General features: G+C 34.1%; 1 long non-coding RNA gene across 2 annotated transcripts; it reads left to right on the forward strand.

The window, feature by feature from the left end:
• The first annotated feature begins 884 nt into the window (after window positions 1-884).
• On the forward strand, window positions 885-6,104 carry LOC145136065 (uncharacterized). 2 transcript variants are annotated; one of them, XR_013720201.1, is made up of 2 exons: window positions 885-1,037; window positions 5,899-6,104. It is a non-coding gene; the product is annotated as an uncharacterized LOC145136065 (long non-coding RNA). The 2 variants fall into 2 exon arrangements; XR_013720202.1 differs by lacking the exon at window positions 885-1,037 and adding an exon at window positions 5,392-5,486.
• Window positions 6,105-7,043: the final 939 nt, after the last annotated feature.

Consider the following 7,043-nt stretch of genomic DNA (forward strand, 5'->3'; position numbering starts at 1 on the left):
TCATGAATAAAATAATCAACATTTTTACCTATAAATAGAGAGGTAATTTTCCTTCATTTGGGAAAGAACAACAAGTGTAAATTATAGTCTTGATAATCGAGAAGATAAATCCCGAGAGGCTGTTAAGTGAATAAACTCGAGAAAACAAACGTTCGTGTTGCTGTTCTGCGACTATGGTGAGTTTTACTATTCTATATGTGATACTCATGTATGTAGTTATTATAAAAAAAGTTCATGTGAAGATATTATGATAAATAATATTTACCATTATTTACCATTATTTACTATTGACGGTAATTATGTGTAAACATATTATATGTGTAATTTTTACTGTTGACGGTAAAAATGTTATGCTATATATTATATACTAGTAAATGTTATTACTATGATTATTATATGACATACATGATTAACTACTGTAGTTAAACAGTAGATGTTTCAGGATTACTGTAGTAAAACAGTAAATATTTCAGAATTACTGTAGTAAAACAGTAAATATTTTTATAATGATTATATGCATGTGGTAAAATGTATAGATTGTGAACTCACTAAGCGTTGGCTTATCAGATACTATTAACATTTTTACAGGACCCTCTGGGGTAAACAAGGGGAAGAATCCAGCTTGACTATCGTGGCAACCGCATTACTCTTGAAAATTATGGATAAAAGTCTTCCGCTCTTTATTTCAATAAATCATGTTTTATGTAATAAAGTTTAAACCTGGATTTATTTGTGTTTATTTAAAACTCTTTAAATGTCATTATATTATAAATGAAGTTTTATTAATATTCAAATGGGGACCAAATCAGATATTTTATTACTGTAGTAAATATTTATTTACCGCAGGAAAAAAAAAAAAAGGTGTTACAAGTTGGTATCAGAGCTTTAGTTTAAGGGATTCAAATATACATCAGTGTGTGTTTGAACTTAAACCGAAGCTCAAAATTTTCAAGAAAAATAAAATTTTGGAAAAAGTGTCAAAATTTTAAAAGAGTAAAGTAATGCGGAACGAGCAGTCAGCCGGTATTCTTCAAAAGGTATAATATAATATATTTTTATAATATATTACATACAAGAAATTTTGATATATATGATATATATGTATATATTTCACATGCTAGAATTGAATAGGATATAGATAAATATCCGTATGATTATGTGTTTACTTAAAATTAGCAAAGAGTAAAGTAAATGCTTTAAAACTATGCATAATTAGAATTACATAGACTTAGAATTTTGACTAAAGCCTTACTGCATGTTCTTGTTTGATTGTTGCTTTAGGGTAAAAAGTTAATTATTTGAATGACTATTTGATTCAGCATTATGTATAGTTATGTATTTATAATACTCTTTGATAATATTAATTGGTTAAAAAGAGTATAATCAGTAAACTCTGTAGACATTATATGTATGTCTACAATATGTGAAATAGAAAATGCGTGTTAAACTAAAATCTGCAATTTGGAAGACTTTGTGATATACCAAAAACAATTATGTATATGTGTGGACGTTAGTATGGGCCCGTACTAACGAAAGCACATGATACATAATTGGGACGGGAGGACCACAAGGAAAACCAGAAAACAGATGGAAGTTTCTTTAGAATAAGGCATAGGATTAATTACTTATATATATATATATATATATATATATATATATATATAATTTATTATATTATGGTTATCAGAAAGATGGTGGTTACAAGAAATGGAAGTGGAAATGGAAATGGAAGTGGAAATGGAAATGAAAATCAACATGAAGATGTCAATGTTAGGGAGCTAGTTGCGTCTGAAATAAGAGTAGCAATTCAAGAATTTCTCCCAGAGTTATTCGAGCAAGTAAATACTGATTTGTTAAAAATCATTGATAATAAGATGGCAGCATCTGGTCAACTCAAGAAATGCAAGTATCAGGATTTTGCAGCTACCAAACCACCATTGTTCCATGGAAAGAAGGACCCTCTGGTCAGCATGCGCTGGATATCAGAGATAGAGAATGCTTTTCGTACTTGTTTTTGTCAGCCAGAAGCAAAAGTTCGATTTGCAGCAAACCAATTACGAGGAACGGCGAATGATTGGTGGGAGTTAACCATGAAGAAGCTTAAGGAAGCTGAAATAGAGAACATGACTTGGGCAGAATTCAAAATACTCTTTCAAGATGAGTATGTTACAGTGGTAGAAATAGATAGAATAACTGAAGAGTTTCTATCTATGGAGCAAACAACGGAATCGGTCAATGAAATCACCGATAAATTTCTGGAAAAATCAATCTTTTGTCAAGAATTTGTGGCCACGGAAAAGATGAAGATGAATCGTTATGTTAAGATACTCAAGCCCAGGATCAGAGAGGTTGTTGTAACCTCTAACTGCAAGACATTCAAAGACATGACAGAAATAGCAAGACTCAAGGAGCTGGATATGGAGACTCAAGACAAGAAGAGAAAGCAGGTACACGTTCAAGAACCAAACAAGAAGTTCAAACAAACCAATAACCAAACTGAAGGCAAGAAGAACCATCCCAAGTGTGATAAATGTGGGAAGAATCATCCAGGAGAATGTCGTATGGGAATGGGAGTATGTTTCAAGTGTGGAAAAAGTGGGCACATGAGTAGGGATTGTCCAGAAAAGTTGAAAATATGCTACAATTGCAATCAGTATGGGCATATTAAGCCAAATTGTCCTTTGTTGGCTCAAGGTACGGTTCAAACTCCAGCTCCATCTACTCTGAGGATCACTGATGGGAGAACAGGAACAAGAAATGAAGCCCCAAGAGTTCAAGGTAGAGCTTTCCAGCTCACCGTTGAGCAAGCACAAGATGAACCAAACGTAGTTGCAGGTACCTTCCTCATTAATTCAAAACCAGCACTAGTTCTGTTTGATACTGGAGCAAGTCGCTCTTTTGTGTCTTTAGCATATAGCAAGAATATAATTGTTAAACTAGAAAAGTTAGATAGAGAATTAGAAGTAGAGATAGCCGATGATAAGACGATAACAGCACATCATGTATATAAAGGTTGTGTATTAGTAATATCCGATGTGAAGTTCAAGATCGACCTCATTCCAATTCCGATGAAAGAAATCAACATCGTTATAGGGATGGACTGGTTAGAAAAGCATCATGCCTTGATCGACTGTAGAAGACATCGAGTCCGAGTTCAAACCCCAAGTAGGGGAGAACTAATCATTCAAGGGGAAGGAAGAAGGAACATGACATCCATCTGTTCAGCAGCAAGAGTACGGAAGTACATACAGCATGGATGTACTGGATATTTGGTTTATACACTAGATGGTAAACCAGAAAAGAAGACAGTAATTTCCAATGTGCCAGTAGTTCAAGAATATACCGACGTGTTTCCTGAAGATTTACCCGGTATTCCTCCAAAAAGACAAGTAGAGTTTGGGATCGACCTTACTCCCGGAGCAGCACCAATAGCCAAGACACCATATAGACTTGCACCCCCTGAGATGCAAGAACTGTCTGCTCAACTGCAGGAATTGATAAAGAAGGAGTTCATACGTCCAAGTAGTTCTCCATGGGGCGCACCAATACTGTTTGTCAAGAAGAAAGACGGATCATTCAGGATGTGCATTGACTACAGAGAACTTAACAAAGTCACTATAAAGAATAAGTATCCTCTACCAAGAATCGACGACCTTTTCGATCAGTTGCAGGGAGCATCTTGGTTTTCCAAGATCGACCTTCGATATGGATACCATCAGATGAGAGTTAAGGAGGAAGATATACACAAGACAGCATTCCGAACAAGATATGGACATTACGAATTCATTGTAATGCCATTTGGACTTACAAATGCACCAGCAGTGTTCATGGATTTAATGAACCGAGTTTGTCGACCCATGCTTGACAAATCAGTGATTGTGTTTATTGACGACATTCTTGTGTACTCAAAGAACAAAGAAGAGCATGAATATCATCTACGAGAAGTATTGACAGTACTGAGGCGCGAGAAGTTGTATGCCAAATTTTCAAAATGTGAATTTTGGTTACGAGAAGTCCAATTCTTAGGACATATTATCAATCAGAATGGTATTAAAGTTGACACGGCCAAGGTTGATGCAGTAATGAAGTGGGAAGTTCCAAAGACCCCTACAGAAATTAGAAGTTTTCTTGGTTTGGCTGGATACTATCGTAGATTTATCCAAGATTTTTCCAAAATCGCAGTACCAATATTCCAAATTGACGAAAAAGAATGAATTGTTTGAATGGGGTAATGAACAACAAGTAGCTTTTGAGATCTTAAGGCAAAAGTTATGTGAAGCACCAATCCTAACTCTACCAGAAGGAGTCGATGATATGACTGTCTATTGTGATGCATCTTATCGCGGATTAGGAGCTGTATTAATGAAAAAAGGAAAATTGGGACCTAGATTCATTGGTCCATATAAAGTTATTGCACGAGTTGGGAAGGTAGCATATCGCTTAGAGCTACCAGAACAATTAAATCAGATACACAACACATTTCATGTGTCGCAATTAAGAAAGTGTATGGCAGAAGAAACCTATATTGTGCCACTTGACGATATTCAGGTAGATAACAGACTTAACTACATTGAAAAGCCTGTTGCCATTATAGATCGAAAAATAAAGACATTACGCAACAAGGAAATAGTAATTGTTAAAGTACAATGGCAGCACCGACGTGGAACAGAATGGACTTGGGAACCAGAAGATGAAATGAAAAAGAATTATCCCGAGTTCTTTTTATAAGGATTTCGAGGACGAAATCATTCCAAGTAGGGGAGAATTGTAACGCCCCGTTTTCATTTATAAATAAATAAATAAAGATAAGTATTTATGTCAAAAATGTTTATAAAATTATCATAGGTTATATATAAATATATAGTAGTAAATTTGGTGTTACAAATAATCAAAAATGTGTATAAAAGATTTAATGGTTATATGGTTTAAAAAGTTATAATTACATTTAAATATGAAAGTAAAAATATATTTATTTTTAGCTAAAGTGATCTAAATGAAAGTTGTAGTACTCGGAAATACCTACGCATGAAAAAAAAATACGTCGAAAACGGAGCTCGTATGAAGAAGTTATGAATTTTTGAAGTTTGAACAAAAATCTCGAAATGAAATCCGGCAGCCGACCACCGGCCGGAAAAGTGGCGAGTGGCGGCGCGTGGCGGCGAGTGGCGGCGAGTGGCTGGTTCCATTGGAAAGCTGACTCGATTTCCTTCAAAATGGAGTCGGGTCCAATAGTTCTAGGTGCGGTATTGAGTGCCAGAATTAGGCCAAAAGTAAAAGAAATCATAAAATAATAATAATGGAGAAATTAGGTCATGAATAAAATAATCAACATTTTTACCTATAAATAGAGAGGTAATTTTCCTTCATTTGGGAAAGAACAACAAGTGTAAATTATAGTCTTGATAATCGAGAAGATAAATCCCGAGAGGCTGTTAAGTGAATAAACTCGAGAAAACAAACGTTCGTGTTGCTGTTTTGCGACTAAGGTGAGTTTTACTATTCTATATGTGATACTCATGTATGTAGTTATTATAAAACAAGTTCATGTGAAGATATTATGATAAATAATATTTACCATTATTTACCATTATTTACTATTGACGGTAATTATGTGTAAACATATTATATGTGTAATTTTTACTGTTGACGGTAAAAATGTTATGCTATATATTATATACTAGTAAATGTTATTACTATGATTATTATATGACATACATGATTAACTACTGTAGTTAAACAGTAGATGTTTCAGGATTACTGTAGTAAAACAGTAAATATTTCAGAATTACTGTAGTAAAACAGTAAATATTTTTATAATGATTATATGCATGTGGTAAAATGTATAGATTGTGAACTCACTAAGCGTTGGCTTATCAGATACTATTAACATTTTTACAGGACCCTCTGGGGTAAACAAGGGGAAGAATCCAGCTTGACTATCGTGGCAACCGCATTACTCTTGAAAATTATGGATAAAAGTCTTCCGCTCTTTATTTCAATAAATCATGTTTTATGTAATAAAGTTTAAACCTGGATTTATTTGTGTTTATTTAAAACTCTTTAAATGTCATTATATTATAAATGAAGTTTTATTAATATTCAAATGGGGACCAAATCAGATATTTTATTACTGTAGTAAATATTTATTTACCGCAAGAAAAAAAAAAAAAAAGGTGTTACATACACCTTGCTGTCCGCTACAGTGAGACTTGCAAGTCTACGGGTGCCAAATGTCATTTCTTCCGACGTCTGTCATCGTCGTGTTATAGTCGGTTTACTATGGTAACAACCTTATCACATTTTACCTTAATTAAACCATTGGTTTTAAGGTAGTTATTACTACAGTAGGTACAATATACAGTACAATAGTTCATATATTTTTCCCATTGCATTCAAATTGTGATCTTCTCACATAACCGGTAATGTAAACTATATTTTGGTAATGATAGTCATACTTGGGAAAAACATTCACTTTTACAGATAAACAAACATACAAAACAGTTGAGTCTTGGTAGAAGACTACTTTTTATACTAGTAGAAAATATAGGATTTTCTAGGAGCTTTCAAACATATACAGACTTTTTCAATGAACATTTACAAACACTTTCAGTAAACTTATACAAACATTAACACTAAATACTTATGAACTCACCAGCTTAAATGCTGATCTACTCTTTCAAAATAACTTGTATTCTCAGCTCATGAATAGACAGGTACCAATGGCAGGTTTTGTGACAACCCGAAACTTTTATCCTGTACAATCGATCCTCATATCAACATTTAAACTCGATTCCGTTGCCTTCTAACGCCATTTAAGGGTCCGTTTAAGTGTTCCAAGCTTGAGTACAGTTAGGAATGAGATCAGGAATGAGTCAACATGTCGTTTAGAAGCAAAATCGGGCCATACACCCTCATGAGAGGTGTGTACGGCCGCACACCTATCCTCCAGCCGTATACCCACCTCCATATAAAGGAGGAGACCCCTTCACTCATTCCTTTCCTTTGGCTGCACTCTACTTTCTCTCACTACTTTCTCTCTCTAA

Source organism: Lactuca virosa, chromosome 9, assembly GCF_052849685.1.
Source record: "Lactuca virosa cultivar CGN04683 chromosome 9, Lactuca_virosa_CGN04683_v6, whole genome shotgun sequence".
In the NCBI taxonomy this organism is placed as follows: Eukaryota; Viridiplantae; Streptophyta; class Magnoliopsida; order Asterales; family Asteraceae; genus Lactuca; species Lactuca virosa.